This window comes from Fundulus heteroclitus, unplaced genomic scaffold, assembly GCF_011125445.2.
Source record: "Fundulus heteroclitus isolate FHET01 unplaced genomic scaffold, MU-UCD_Fhet_4.1 scaffold_421, whole genome shotgun sequence".
NCBI lineage: Eukaryota > Metazoa > Chordata > Actinopteri > Cyprinodontiformes > Fundulidae > Fundulus > Fundulus heteroclitus.
The window spans coordinates 27,755-43,421 of NW_023396837.1; the positions used below are offsets into that span (position 1 = coordinate 27,755).

At 41.9% G+C, this 15,667-nt stretch overlaps 1 long non-coding RNA gene across 1 annotated transcript; it reads right to left on the reverse strand.

Moving 5' to 3' along the window:
- Positions 1-12,149: 12,149 nt before the first annotated feature.
- LOC118560383 lies at positions 12,150-13,180 on the reverse strand. The gene is made up of 2 exons (XR_004929298.1): positions 13,097-13,180; positions 12,150-12,568 (listed from the first exon to the last, which is right to left on the reverse strand). It is a non-coding gene; the product is annotated as an uncharacterized LOC118560383 (long non-coding RNA).
- Between the last annotated feature and the right edge of the window lie 2,487 nt (positions 13,181-15,667).

Consider the following 15,667-nt stretch of genomic DNA (forward strand, 5'->3'; position numbering starts at 1 on the left):
GCGAGGCGGCCGCGGAAAACGTGTCGTCCACCCCCCCCGCTCCGCGAGCCGGTCCGCGGAAAACGTGTCGTCCACCCCCCCCCCCCCCCCCCCCCCCCCTCCGCGAGCCGAGGCGCTAAGAAGAGGGGGGAAGACAGCCGGCAAAGCGCCGCGGGTCGGAGTCGATCCCGGGCTGACCGCCCGAGCCGTTCTCTGATGTTCTTTTAATGAAACAATATCAGGTAGATTGGACAACACGGAAGAAATAGCAGCATCAATGCTAACGCTTGCTTCCTCGATGCGAGCCGCCATTGTTGTTGGAATCTCACGGTGGCTTCTCCACTACGTCACATCCATGAAACACCCGCCCTGCGTCCTGATTGGCCAGACCAAAAATTTGGTTGGGGAAATCATTTTCAATGAGCCGTGTCCCAGATGTATGTGAGTGGAGCTAGGCGGAGCGATACATGCAGCTGGCTGTTGTCAGGTTAGGTGTAACTGGGATCATAGAAAAGATGTAGTTTATTTTTTTAGGAAAATTACAATTTTATTTGCTAATAATATCCCCCTGTGTGACAAAAGGAAAGTTCAGACGATTTGAGTGATGGGATATAACTTGTCGGCTCAGCCTAGAAATATTGATGCCCAGGTTTCTTATGTTTCCAGTATCAATTGTTGGAGAGGTATGATTTTTAGAAAAGTTGAGGAGGGCTTTTGATTTATTATAATTAATAAGTAATCTGCAATTGTTGTGAATGTATTTTTTAGGGTTATCGTTTCTTCTAGAGAGGGTTTTGCGTTTTCCAGAAAGAGCAACCCATCATCAGCATATAAACACATTTTGTGGATTCTATTAGCACGTTTTGATTCCACAAATGTTTTGGCTTTGATGAATTGCAGCTGCTAGTGGTTCAATGAATATGGAAAACAGTGAGGGGGAGAGTAGAGTGGACAGCCTTGTCTGTTGCCCCTCTCAAGACTAAAGTGCTGAGAGATGCAGTTATTTGTTTTTACACAAGCATTAGATGGACTTATAGAGGTTTGATCCATGACGATAACATATATTATTGTTAATATTCTATAGTTAAAAAAATGTGGCAACGTTGAAACATTCTAGTTGTTATAAAATGGTATTATGTTATACTTAAATGAACCCATATACATGTTACAAAAGGGATTCTGGGTAACTCAGAAAGACAGCTTCTATGGATTAAATGACAAAACAATAAAAGTTACAATTTTACCCATTTTGTTGGGAGGGGGGCTGAAAATCATTCCTTCCTCAAAAGGGGGAGCAACATTGGTCTAATGTGATATTCTCAAGTTCTGAGACTGAATCCTGGGATTTCTTTACCTGTAGGCCATAATCATAAATATTACATGAAACAAAAGCTTGAACTATTTTCCCAGAATGAATCTATAAAATAACAGAATCTATAAAATAATCATGACGAAACTGCTAATGTCATTATTCAGGTGACCAAGTACTCCACTCAAACCGAGCAATAGCTTCTAATGACTGTTAATTTAATAGTACTGGCCTAATCCTGCTTAGCTCTGAAGGCCCATTTTTACCCCGGTTTAAGATTTGACAGTAAATGAGAAAAAACATTGATCAGAGGTAAACAGTGTAATGTGCATATTTAATTTATTAGGAATTCCGAATGGAGACAAAAATTTTACATTACCATTTTGTTGTATTCTTTACCAGCTGACATCCTGGAGATGCAAAAAGTTCTTTCTACTTTTTCACAACTCTGAACACATTTTAAAAGGCTGACTCCCCTCATTTGTCTTTAGGAGGAGGGGTGGTGTCCAATCTGGGTCTTTCTGTTCGAACAAAAAGGCAAGCCAAAATGACCTCCCCCCTGCCATAAAACTCACTGGATGTTATCTTTAGCCTTCAAGAGGGAGAGACAGTCAACACCCCTGCATTCCTCAGCACCAAGATATTTATTTTCCTCAACATGACGCAGGACAGTCATTGGGTCATTGATTTGCCGCCGACTTAAAATGTCCCCAGGAGGATTTGCCTCCATGCGCTTTAAAAACAGCAGTGCTCCAACTGCAGATTGGTCACGTGCGAGCCACCAGAATTAACAAAGACTTCTAAACAGGTGTCAATACGTTTTCAGAAAGAACTGAGCGAATGTCTGGTTGCCTCCGATTTAAGCCTGTTTGCTGTTGCGATTACCTGGATAACTGAGAATTTGCACAGGTATATTTTAATTTACCAATTATGTCACATGTTTTTTAAATACCAGTACAATTTCCATGACAAGAAGGAATTTCCTACGCCAGGGCTAATATCAAGGCTAATATTTATGAAGAACTCAATCAAATCCTCATCTATAATAAAAGGATTATTAAATTTAGTCTCACCTTCCTGAAACACTGGTGGTAGCTCTGGTGTAGATTTTTTGTTCTGAAGCATGCATTTTATTTACATTTTGGGTTATTAGGAGATTTAAGTTTTTCACTTAAATTTTTTGTAGATCCAATAGAACAAATGTTTTTGTCCCTAAGGGTTTGTACACAGCAGGCATAAGGAAGGTGAGAATGTCTTTATGAGTTTCCCCCACCGTGTATCCCTCGTGTACAGCGCACCAATAAAAAAAAGCCACCCACCTCAACCCGGTATCATTGAGAATAAATTATGCTGGAACCGGACAATCCGTCCCCAAATAGCATTTTTTTCTACAGTCACTTAGGAACCAGTGCGGCGCAGAGCATGAAAAGATGGACCTATACTCAGAATCTGGGGATACGTTGGATAAAAGGGCTAAAAGCAGAGAAGTAGAGGACAGCAGATGAGAAGCAGAATGTAATCATTCTGTCAGCTTGAACCACAAACAAAACATTTGCTCGGAGGACAACTTCAAACTCAGCCTTTGGCATGCGTAATTTCGTACTAGAGGAGAGTCAGGACAGAAACAGAAGACAAACCTTCTGTGAAAGGTAAAGACAAAGGTTAGAAGACCTTCTACTCCAGAAGTGCCTGAAGTAGAAAAGAGAACAATTAGCAGCTGGATCATGCATAGAGATGGAGCATGAGAACTCCTGCGTGCTTCAAGTGTCGCACCTGAGGGGAAAGTGTCGGACCATAGGCTTGATGAAAATTGCCCATATTCACTAATTAGGATAAAGACCAACATTGATAAACAAACCTGTAGATGAATGATGAGCAGGGCTGTTTTTGTTCCCTTGATGTGAATCTGATAATTCAGATTGTGCCTTTTATAATCTACCACAATATTTACTTATTAAAGTCAGGGGAAAAAAGATAGTATGTTGTTGATCTTTTTTGAAGAACTTCTGCTTGAAAAGTGACCATGTTTCCCCCCTTTTAAAAAATTATATTCTCTACTCAACATTATTTATATAGTACATTAAAATAAAACTCAGTTGCCCTGAGTGCTTTATACACTGTAAAAGCTAGTAATTCAAAACAGAATAAAAAGTTAAAGCCAGCAAATACAGTAATATGTATAATAAAATACAGATACACAAAAACTGACATTAAAAACGTCAAAAGCTAACATTTAGACTTAGACAACTTTATTTGTCATTTTGTATGCACAGAGTGCGTACAGAACGAAATTTTGTTTGCATACAGCTTGAAAATTACAGTGAATAAAGTAAATTACAGGATAAAATTTACAGGATAGAATTTACAGGATAAAGTGCAGCAGTGATTTAACAGTACAACAATTGAAATGTAAACAATGCAGGAGAAATAGACTGTGTGCGATCAAAGTGTACAGGTTAGTATTTCTTAAAAACGATTTGTATGTGCAGAAATTATTTGTGCAAGAGTGCATTTTAGAGACTGAGAGGTCGGCAGCATTTGTAATGCTGGATAAGGATGCAATGAAGTAAATGTGCAAATATGCGAATGTGGTACAGAGTCCAGTTTATAGCTTCAGCAGTTCAACAGTCTGATGGCGACAGGGAAAGTTTTTGCAGAACCTGGTGGACCTGCAGCGGATACTGCGGAACCTCTTCCCAGAGGGCAGCAGGGAGAACAGTCCATGGTGGGGGTGTAAGGGGTCCCTGATGATGTTACGGGCTCAGGCCATGCAGCGCTGAGATGAAATGTCTTTAATGGAGGGAAGAGGAGCCCCTATGATCCCTTCTGCTGTCCTCACCACTCTCCTCAATTTCTTCCAGTCGGAAGCACTGCAACCTCTACACCACACAGATAGACAGCTGGTCAGAATGCTCTCTATGGTGTTTCTGTAGAAAGTCGTGAGGATGGGCGGGGGTAGGTGGGCTCTCCTCATCCTCCGCAGGAATTACAGTCGCTTCTGTGCCCTCTTCACCAGTGACGTGGTGTTCACAGACCAGCTGAGGTTGTCCGTGATGTGCACCCCCAGGAACTTGGTGCTGCTGACCACTTCCACAGCTGAGCTGTTGATGAGCAGTTGAGCGTGGTGAGGCCGGTTCTTCCAGGATCAGGCTGTTGTCTCTGCACCAGTCCACCAGCTGCTCCACCTTCTCTCTGTAGTCCTGGTCGTTGTCGTCTCTGATCAGGCCCACCACTGTTGTGTTGTCTGCAGACTTCACAATGTGATTGGTGGTGAACCTGGGGACGCAGTCATGAGTCATCAGGGTGAACAGCATGGGGCTCAGGACGCAGCCCTGAGGGGAGCCCGTGCTGAGGGTGATGGCATCAGAGGTGTTCTGTCCGACCCGGACTGACTGAGGTCTCTTGGTGAGGAAGTCTAGCAGCCAGTTGTAAAGGGGTGTGCTGAAGCCCAGATGTTCCAGTTTTCCCACCAGGTGCTGTGGGATGATGGTGTTAAACGCTGAACTGAAGTCCAGAAACAGCATCCGCACATGCGTGTTCTTCTCCTCCAGGTGTGTCAGGCTCAGGTGAAGAGCGGAGGAGATGGCATCCTCAGTGGAGTGGTTCCGCCGGTAGGCAAACTGGAACGGGTCGAATGTTGGGGGGAGACTGGAGACGATGTGTTGTTTCACCAGCCTTTCAAAGTGCTTCATCATGATGGGAGTCAGTGCAACAGGCCGGTAGTCGTTGAAAGAGGTGACTTAAGGTTATTTTGGGACCGGAATGGTGGAGGCAGACTTAAAGCATGCTGGCACTGTGGCTTGCTCCAGCGAGATGTTAAAAATGCCTGTGAGAACACCAGCCAGCTGACCTGCACACTCCTTGAGCACCCGCCCAGGTATGTTGTCGGGACCTGGGGCCTTCCGCGGGTTGACTCTCCTTAGAGTCTTCCACATGTCGGCAGTGTCAAGGTAGAGCACCTCCTCTTCCTGATGGGGACCAGCTTTCACTGCTGGAGTTCTGTTTAGTGCCTTAAACCTCCCAAAGAAGTTGTTTAGTCCGTTAAGAAAGTCAGCATCAACTTCACCCACCGGGGGGAGGGCGTGTTGTATTCAGTGATCGCCCGTATGCTTTTCCACATGCTCCTGGTGTTGCTGGCGTCATGGAAAAGCTCCTGGATTTTCTGACAGTGCTTCCGCTTCGCTAGCCTGATGGCACAGTTCAAGTTGGCTCTCAATGTCCTCAGTGCCTCCTTGTCACCAGACTTGAAGGCTGAGTTCCTTGCTTTTAGCGCTTGACAGACCTCCACAGTAATCCAGGGTTGTTGGTTGGCTCGGGTGATGATGGTCTTGGTGGTGCTGACGTCCTCAATGCATATGTTGATGTAGGCTGACACAGTCATGGCGTACTCATCAATGTCGATCTTGTCCTCATAAGTTGCAGCAGCTTTGAACATGTTCCAGTCAGAGCACTCAAAGCAGTCCTGGAGTGCCTCCATTGCTCCCTCAGTCCACACCCTCACCTGCTTCACTGTAGGTTTAGCTCTGATCAGCAGGAGCCTGTATGCAGGAAACAGCATAACAGAGATGTGGTCTGAAAAGCCCAGGTGGGGGTCGGGGGCTGCCCTGAATTCGCCTTTTATGTTTGTGTAAACCAGATCTAGAGTGTTCTCTCCCCGAGTTGCAAAATCCACATGTTGGTAGAAATGAGGGAGAACAGTTTTAATATTTGCCTGGTTAAAATCCCCAGCAATAATGAAAACCCCCTCTGTGTTTGCAGAGTGCATCTCAGAGATAGTCCGATAGATAACACTCATGGCCTCTTTTGTGTTTGCGCTGGGAGGCACGTAAACCGCTGTGATAACAACAACAGTGAACTCTCTAGGCAGATAAAAAGGTCTGCAGCTAATAATCATAAGCTCGATGTCCGGAGAGCAAAAACTTTTGACTATTCTAGCATTTTTACACCAGTTGTTATTGATGTAAACGCAGAGTCCGCCACCTCGGGTCTTACCGCTGAGGTCTTTGTTTCTGTCGGCGTGGAAAGTAGCTAGCCCCTCCAAGCTAACGCCGTTGTCCGGGATTGATGATGTAAGCCATGTCTCCGTCAGGATGAGAGTGCAGCAGTCCCTGAACTCCCTTTTTGCAGCGAGTTTGAGTTGTAAATGGTCTATTTTGTTGTCCAGTGAGCGGACGTTGGAAAGCAAGATGGATGGGAGCGGCGATCTGAATGGGTTAGCCTTTAGCTTAGCTGCTAAGCCTCCGCGGCAGCCGCGTTTCTTCGGCCAGCTACACTGCTTCCGCTTTGCTCTCCACCGGCGTGAGCTGTTCGTCGAGTCCGCCGCCTCACAGGCCCCCGGGACTGGTACCCGTAGTACTCCGAAACCGCGTAAACAATCAATTCAATTCAATTCAATTTTATTTATATAGCGCCAAATCATGAAACATGTCATCTCAAGGCACTTTACAAAATCAAGTTCAATCATATTATACAGATTGGGTCAGATTATACAGATTGGTCAAATATGTCCTATATAAGGAAACCAGTTGATTGCATCAAAGTTCCGACAAGCAGCATTCACTCCTGGGGAACCGTGGAGCCACAGGGAGAGTCGTCTGCATTGTACATGGCTTTGCTGCAATCCCTCATACTGAGCAAGCATGAAGCGACACTGGGAAGAAAAACTCCCCATTAACGGGAAGGAAAACCTCCGGCAGAACCGGGCTCAGTATGAACGGTCATCTGCCTTGACCGACTGGGGTTACAGAAGACAGAGCAGAGACACAACAAGAGAGACAAAAAAGCACAGAAGCACACATTGATCTAGTAATCTGTTCTACATTAGATGGTAGTAGCGGGTGAGCCGTCTTCTCTGGATGATGTCACAGTTAACAGAACGCCAGACCAGGTGTACCTACTATGAAGAAAAAGAGAGAGAGCAAAAAGTTAAAAGCTGAAATGACGACAGTCATTTCAATGTAATACAATGCAAAACTGGAGAACAGTAGACTGAAGAACAGTAGAAATCAGTAGAGTGAGAAAATTAGACCCTGATGTCCTCCAGCAGCCTAGGCCTAGCACAATTATAGAGCTAGCTCAGGGTAACATGAGCCACTCTAACTATAAGCTTTGTCAAAAAGGAAAGTTTTAAGATTAGTCTTAAAAATAGATAGGGTGTCTGCCTCACGGACCAAAACTGGGAGTTTGTTCCACAGGAGAGGAGCCTGATAGCTAAAGGATCTGCCTCCCATTCTACTTTTAGAGACTCTAGGAACCACCAGCAGACCTGCAGTTTGAGAGCGAAGTGCTCTGTTAGGAACATACGGGGTAATCAGAGCTCTGATATATGATGGAGCTTGATTATTAAGGGCTTTATACGTTAGAAGGAGAATTTTAAATGCTATTCTTGATTTAACAGGAAGCCAATGAAGGGAAGCTAAAATTGGAGAAATATGATCCCTCTTGTTGATTTTCATCAGAACTCTTGCCGCAGCATTTTGGATCAGCTGAAGACTTCAAACTGCATTTTGTGGACTTCCTGATAGTAAAGAATTACAATAGTCCAGCCTTGAAGTAACAAATGCATGAACTAGTTTTTCAGCATCACCCCTGGACAGAATGTTTCTAATTTTGGCGATATTCCGGAGGTGAAAAAAGTAAACTCTGGAAACCTGTTTAATATGGGATTTAAATGACATGTCTTGGTCGAAAACAACACCAAGATTTTTAACTTTATTACCAGAGGCCAAGTTAATGCCATCCAGATTAAGTGATTGATTAAGAACTTTATTTTTTGAAGACTCTAGCCCAAAGATTACAACTTCTGTCTTGTCAGAATTCAAATGCAGGAAATTTAAAGTCATCCAGCTTTTGATGTTATCAAGACATGACTGCAGTTGAAGTAACTGATTGGATTCATCAGGATTTATGGATAAATATAGCTGAGTGTCATCAGCATAACAGTGGAAATTAATCGAGCGTAGAAGTGGTTATAAATCCAAAAACACTACATGACCGTAACTCCAGCAGGCGCTGGCGATCGTGCACTGATCGGCTGGGTAGATGAGTGGTTTCCAGCGAGTTTGGCAGCATTTTTTATGAAAATATCCGTGAGTTGTAACAGAGCTGTAAGCCTAGCCGCTGCCCGGAAGCGCAGCCGGAAGAACTGTGATAAAAGCCAAAAAGAAAAAATGTGTTTTAGGAGAATGTTTAAAAACAGAAAGGGAGTCGGCCTGCCTGATACGTAAAGCTGCTTCAGTCCAGAGTTTTAGTGCGACGACAAGAAAGTGTGGTTGCTTCTTCACACTCTCGTTTTTTGAATCACTAATAAAAACTGATCTGCCAACCTGAGCAAACAAGAGGGTGCTTGCAGATCAAGCAGGTTTGACATACTGGAAAGCAAGGCCATGAAGACATTTAAAAACAAATAAAATTATTTTGCTAAATCAATCTGAACGTAAACCAGTATCCAATTAATTCCGGGTAAAAACTGGTGAAATGTGCTCTCGTTTTCTGGTAGCAGTTAGAAGAGCAGCAACATTTTGGATGAGCTGCAGTCAAGCCACTAGAGTTTTGAAAAAGTTGGACCGGACCACAGATTCTAGCTGCGCATCAAAGTTAATATTGTTTTACTGGGTAATATCTTAGACCTATGTCTTAGACCTAGGTCTGTAGCAGTCTGTGTCAGATACTAACTTTAAGGTCCCATTTCAACACTGATGTTAGAGACATCAATGTGCCCAAACAACATAAACTCAGTCTTTTTATTGTTCTGTGTAAGAAGTTTGTTCACATCTCTGATTGCTGCAATGCATTTGAGAAATTTGCAGAGTAACTATTTTCCTTTTTGGTGTCAAAAGTCTGTCATCTGCATAAAAAAGAAGGCTAAACCATGTTTTCTTATAACTGACCCCAATAGGACAGGGTAAAGAGAGAAGAGGAAGGGGCCAAGAATGGAGCCTTGAGGCACCATTCTTTAATAAAATAAAACATAAAAGCTGTTCTCCGTTCTTAAAATGGAGAACTGTCCTGGCTGTCTAATGGATGATGACACACTAACACGGTTTATTGACATGATCCTGAACATTTTCTTCCGTGTTTGTCACTCTAAGTTATATTTTAGAGGAAAAGGTTCAGATTTATATTCTTATATAAATGAGTCAGCTGGTCGATGTTGTTTCATGGTTACCAGTGGCAACCACGGAGAAAAGTGTAAAGACACTGTAAAAGCATGTTCTTCAAATTAAAATGACTTAAGTGAAAATTGCTGTCCTACACTTCGGAGGATATCCTCACGAAGCCGTGCTCCTTGTTGCAATTACTCATCTTGGAGGGGGCTGTGTTTCCAGATTGCCATTCTGAGGAGTGAGGGACATTTTTTTACTGGCGGCTACCAGGAACGGGGAAGCTTTTTGGATGTGATTGCCTGTGCGCAGAGGAGAGCAACAACACGTGTGTTTTTTATGATGGCGGGAAGCCCAACAAGATGGAAGAAAGTGGTGGCTCACTATTTCAAAGGCAATTCTATGGGGGAATTATTCTGCCATAATCCAAGAGCACAAAATTTCTATTTGAGAAAAGATTTTCATCTTCTTGCACTCAAAACTTGTAACGCTCACACTCAAAACATACGCTCACACTCAAAATATATTCTCTTCTCCCTCAAACTTTGTTTCTGCTCTCAGATTTAATGCTTCTTCACAGATATTTTCTCCTCTCTCTTGACTCCTTCTCCTCGCACTCAAACCGATACGCGCTTGCGGATTTTTTTTGCTCTCTCTCAGACTGCAGTCGGATCGTCGCCTACCAACCTTTCCAGCCAATAGAACGGCAGCCTCAGAAAGGGTGCGCTTGTTTAACTTACTGAGTGTGCCTGTGGTACTACACCGCTCGTAAGAGCGTCAGTAGTTTTGTGGCCATTCATAGCTCGATTGAGCAAAGTTCAGTAAATATGGATAACCCAAACGGTTTTGAAGTAAGTAATTTGAAACAATCAGTGGTTTATTATGTACGTAAACTTAGAACTGACATATTAAATTATTACCTTTTGAAATTAATACTTGTTTCTACTTCTCCAAAATTATACTTCAGGATAACTATTGTGCCATCCCCACAACACGGGACCATGCAGCTAGACAGCTAGCAAACAAAATGAAAAAAAGTTCCCCACACAATGCTTCCTTTTGTTGCGTTCTCTTAAGAACCTTCATTCACAAATCTGCTTTTAAACCCTTTTTTGTAAAAAGAATAATATTTTCCAAGGCAGAAGTGTATATAACAAATCCAACTTCAACATGAGCAGTTTCTCTAGCTTCCTCGCTGAAAAGCAGATTTTACCGGAGCAAAATACGTCAAAGATCTTTTTTAAGGTGAGAGCACTCACTATCTCACGTAATTCACATAGAGATCTAACAAAGTTGTGATGTCTCACTCTGATTGAATATGAACCCAAAACTTTTCTAACTGTTTTCAGCATAAATTTCCTCTGATTAGTTTTAAACTGTGAACATATTTAATATCTTATTTATGTAATTTATTCACAACACTAATTTCTTGCTGTCTTTTAACAAAAGGCAGAACAACTATAATGTTTCTTTCTATAATTCTTACAGGCTCTGCTGAGAAGTCTGGAGAGATTCCTGAGCAAAGTGTGCTTAGCCACCCTGACACAAATATGGATTATCTTCATTTCATGTGCACTCGTAAACTTGTTTTAGTTGATTTAGTTTTCTTGATGTACTGTAGAGCGTGGTGAGGTCTGTTGTGGTGTTAACTGTTGGATGGACTGGGTTGGGGGGGGGGGGGGGGCAGTTGGTGTCATCTGTTGAGCTCCATCTTCTTGAAGCTGTGCATTCAGTAAAGTTACAAGGTTTCTTGCAACCTCTCGTATGGAACCAGTCTAAAAAAATAAATTAAGCACTTTATTATAAATATAAAATACTTAAAAACTCAACATAATGTATACACATGTTTATAGGTAATTATGAAAATTTTTTGCTTTGACATATAAATCAAGCTCCAGAAAAATATTTTACAATTCTTTTCAAATGTTTACTATTTGTCACATTTATCTTATCACGAATATTTTAGAAACATTAGAAACATTTAATAAATCGTAGGTCAGAATAGAAACTACTTTTTAAGACCTTTTAATACCACTTCTAAATTAAATTTAAGACCAAACGTACGATGGAAATACAAATCAAAATGACGGTTGAGTTTACGAACATCAGCTAAATGTGTGTAATGCGAAAAGACAACAAACATGTCATTACAGTCCTAAATTATATTTATTACAATATTTTCAGAACATTTAGGTCCCATGAACAAATGCTTATAAAATGAAGTAAATATATAAAATACTGTTCCTTCAGAACAAAAATAAACAAATAAATTACAATTTCAGCTGCTTTCAAAGTGCAAAGACATTTACATAACACAACTTGTGTGACAACTTTTAAATCAACCAAAATTAAAAGATAAAATAATAATAATATTAGACAACTTGGCACTTGGGAAAGCCTTCCCTAAAGAGTGTACCATTTATAACAATGTGCATGTGCACAAATGAACATATGAACACTTGAAACAGAGAGCCGGGAAGGTAAAGAGAAGGGAGACAATGCCTGATTTGACATTATGGCATATGCCTGAGTTCTGCTGATTTATCTTCCAGCTCTTTCTCAACCTCTTTGAGTTCTGTGAGTTTTTCTTTGTATCTTTTTCTGAGTATGTTTGACTTGGTGATTAGCTGGGCCATGCATGTGCCTGATTTACCCTCAGCTTGCTCTGCTAGTTTGTCTGAATCTTTTTCTAGGCTGTTTGCTACCTCAATCAGTATTGTCTTCTTCTTTTTGAGCTGCTCAATGTGGTCTTCTGCACCTTTTCTCTTTTCTCTTTGAGCATTGCTCGCATGCTTTCTCTTTTCCTGGTCCAGATGTAGCCGATATTGAGACCTAGCTGACGCTGCAGCTGCCAAAAGCTCCTTAGTCAGAGGTACTTTGAGAACCCCCCCACAGACAGAAACGTAGTCACATATCATCCTCTGAGCAACCACTGTGTCCTCCTTCATGTTATCAGCCTCTACCTCCTTATTTACAGAAAAGCCCCTCTCAACTGTTGCTTGGCCATGGGAAAGAAGCAGAAGTTTCCTGCAGAAAGTCCAGAGTTCAGGGTAGGATTGATGGAGGTGTCCATGCAAGAAAACGTCCAGTCTTGTACGCATGGGTTGGAAAGAGGAGAATGATTCATCTTTCGCCTCCAGAGACAAGAAATTTCCAAATTGTTGGACAATCACATCACCTGTTGCAAAACAGATTAAAACAAAATAATAATTAAAAGAAAAATCAATCAATGTAATGAAAAAGTTTAGACAGACAGACAAACCACAAAAAAAAAAAAAAAAAAATCACATTAAGTGTGACAATGTACATTCTGACAGACTTCTAAATCTTAAGTACCAGCAGAGACGCCTCCTGACAGCTGGTGATCATGCAGAAACCTCTGAACAACTCCTTTCATTCTTTCAGAGCACAAATCGGGGTCTGAGAACATGTTCGTTGGGTCCAAACATGCCATTTGCCTCACAATGGTGTACTTTAGTGGGCTCTTGTCTTGCATTTTCTTGACAATATTGGTCAAACAGTCCATGCAGTCCTTTCTAAATGCCAACACACTGAGCTCACCTACACTGCTCTTGGGGCTAGTCTGGAGTTCCTAGCAGGAAGAGGGGAAGAGGGCCTGTGAAACTGGCTAAAAGTTTATGCAAAAATAAAGTTTTGATTTCCTGTACCTAAACCATTGTTTGATATTTGACACCTTTGCCTTTACCTTTAGGACTTCTTCTGCTCCTAATCCAACGTCCACGTCCTTTAGGCGAGCCCTTGCTTCCTTGGCAGTTGTGTCCAGTTTGACCATTTGCAGTGCTGTGATGTCATTAAGGATCTCTGCTTTGATGAACCTCTTCAATAGGCTCTGAGAACATATACAGTACAACATAAATAACAATACATAATAATAAAAATAATAATTTCATACACTTTCTCCATGGAATGTTATACATTATCTTCATGAGAACAGTCATATCTTTACTGATGAATGGCATCACAGGCTCATCTGTTTGATATTTAGTCAAAAAGGTAGTGAAGGTCCTAGAGACAGCCATGAAGAAGTGCAACTTGGCCATTATGAGAGGGTCATTCCGTGCCTCTGCCAGAGTGTCATAGGATGATGTTCTGGGGTTTGGAAGTATTTTCTGCGTCACGGCATCCACATACATCACCATCATTGGCCATATGGTAATAGCCCTGTCGACGACAGGTAGGTTTTCTATCCAGCGATGCCCACAGAACGGTAGGGGAAACACAGATGTCTTGGTCAAAGTGCAGAAATCTTCTCTTCTAGCAGGGGTATTATGAAAGAGTGTATGCAATGCCCTGAGCACTTTCTCCAGCTGCCAGACACTTTTAAAGGCATTGTGGAGTGTGTGAAGCCCACAACTCCCCACCACAATCAGCTGGGCACTTCCAAATGTCTCTGTATGCTCCTTTTGGAGCATTGAAAAAAAACTTCCAATTGACATTTGGTCCATCCATTGAGATAGAAACCAAATGTCTCAGGTCAAGCTGCTGCACACACGTCTGGAAATTAAAAAAAGACATTACAGATATTAGCCATACAGCAATCAACATGTCTCATTTCTGACACCATTACTTAAGATTAATGTCAGACTGGATAAGATAAAAAAGAATGAATACTATTTCACAAAGTAAGCAATGTCAGCTACCCCTATAGCCATAGTGTTGGCTATATATTATTTAAACATATTGGCAGGTAAACACCAGACTCTACTACCTTTCTAAAACTCAAGCTGGCTGTTTGTAATTTCTTTTAATTCATTTTATTTCAATTTGTCTAATTAATGTATAGTGGCATATCCATAGTTGTTAATAACTTTACAAATCAGTAAACTATATAATAATATACAAAAGGTATACAAATATATGGCATACTTACTTTGAAATGCTGAAGTAGGTCCTCGGCAGTTGCATGGCCCATGAACTGTGATCCATAGAATCTAGACTGGACGTGGTCATTTAACCAATAACGCACATGCAAGTCCAGTTGCTTGGTTTTGGTTGTCTGGTTCAGTGTCTCGTCGAACATAAGCACAAACGCACCGCATTTTTGGACTTTGGTGATGAACTCTTTTTTTTACATATGGCGCCAATCCAAATTTAGCTACGTATCTGGTTTTGTCTTTTCCACAGGTAAATGACTGTACAAGCCCCGAATCTGGAAACATTGCTTTGAACACTTCCTCAATCCCGTCATTAGACCTGCATGAATGGTGGCTTGTCACGGTCCTCAGCACCCAAATCACCTCTGCTCGGAGTGTTGGCGTAGAGCCACAAATTGCTCGGAGGTCAGATGGCACGCTTGTTGCAGGCTGTGGATTTCCTATTGTAACATTCAGCGTTGTACTGTTAACATCGTGGCTTGCGGTGGAAACGGTGGAGCAGAAACTAGCAATTGCAGGCTGCTGGCGTGCTTTCACATAGTCTTTATGTTTTTTACTCTGTACGTGAGATTCAACTGCTCTGATCCCCATTGTCCCAAGTTTGAAATTCTTCCGACATACAATGCAGCTAGCTTCATAAGCGCTGCCAGGCACCGACCGTAACTAAGAATATTCATTGTTTTCTAGCCATTTGTGATTGAACTTGCATTTCCCCATGTTTAAGTAGTCGAGTGGCTATCGGTGATGTATTACGCCTACCTGTAGATGCTTTAGCCTACGCCATCAAGAGCTGCGCGATATGAGCTGCGCAGTAGGCTACGCTCTGACGACGTCATCGGGAGGCACAAGGACCATGGCGAATTTCTTCGTAAAATTGTCCGTTTACAAACCGCAATCCCGCTCTCGAATAAAACCTACACCCCGCTATAATTACTTTAGTAAGTTGTCCAGACCAATTACAATATTTTGCGCAATTGAGCAAACGTTAAACCAACCATGTATAGTGACGTCATCAGAAGGCGCAGGACCCGAGTCGATCCGGTACCTACACCGGAAAAAAATATTCGACCTAGCAGAACAGATTGCCCGCATTTTCACGGTGACATGACACACAAATATTTAAGACCCATGCAAAATTTTCAAGGCCTTATTTTGAGGAAAATTGATTTACGACTTTTTAAGACTTTTTAAGGACCCGCGGCCACCCTGATACAGTTATTTTGCTGCAGTTTAACAACAACTAGCTGGTTAGCGTGATTAATTTACTAAAACTGGCTACATGAAATGTCACCATTGACGTATTTTAGTATGGACCAGTCAGCAAAAGCTTTAGAATAACCAAAAAATTTGTAATTCAATCAACTTACTAGAGAAAATGTCTC